Consider the following 457-nt stretch of genomic DNA (forward strand, 5'->3'; position numbering starts at 1 on the left):
TCCACAGGACCGCGACCCGTGGCCAAGGCTCCCTCGGTGGTGCCGGCTGGGACTGAGGTCTGCCCGGGGCCTCCACAGGGTCACTCATTTAAGAACATCCTCGCAGCCCTGACCAGTTTGGCTCAGTGGATAGAGCGTTGGCCTGCAGATTGAAGAACATCCTCGCCAGTGTCACGGGAGAAAAACTCTCGTGGGTTAAAACCATAAACGTGATGGCTGCTGTGTGCTCACCAGGCACTCAGCCCCGGGCCGGCACCCCCCAAATCCCACCGAGTGGCCCCCGGTGTGGTCAGTACCCGACTGTGGCCCCACGGGCACCGCAGGGACAGGTCCCGGGGCAGAGGGGGGAGGCCACAGGGGCCCCCTGGGAACTCGGGCTGTCATCAGTACCCCCATGAGGCCCGGCATCTGCCCCTCTGGCCGGACCCTGGCCGCTGTCCCCCACCAACCTGCACAC

Source organism: Myotis davidii, unplaced genomic scaffold, assembly GCF_000327345.1.
Source record: "Myotis davidii unplaced genomic scaffold, ASM32734v1 scaffold845, whole genome shotgun sequence".
Lineage (NCBI taxonomy): Eukaryota > Metazoa > Chordata > Mammalia > Chiroptera > Vespertilionidae > Myotis > Myotis davidii.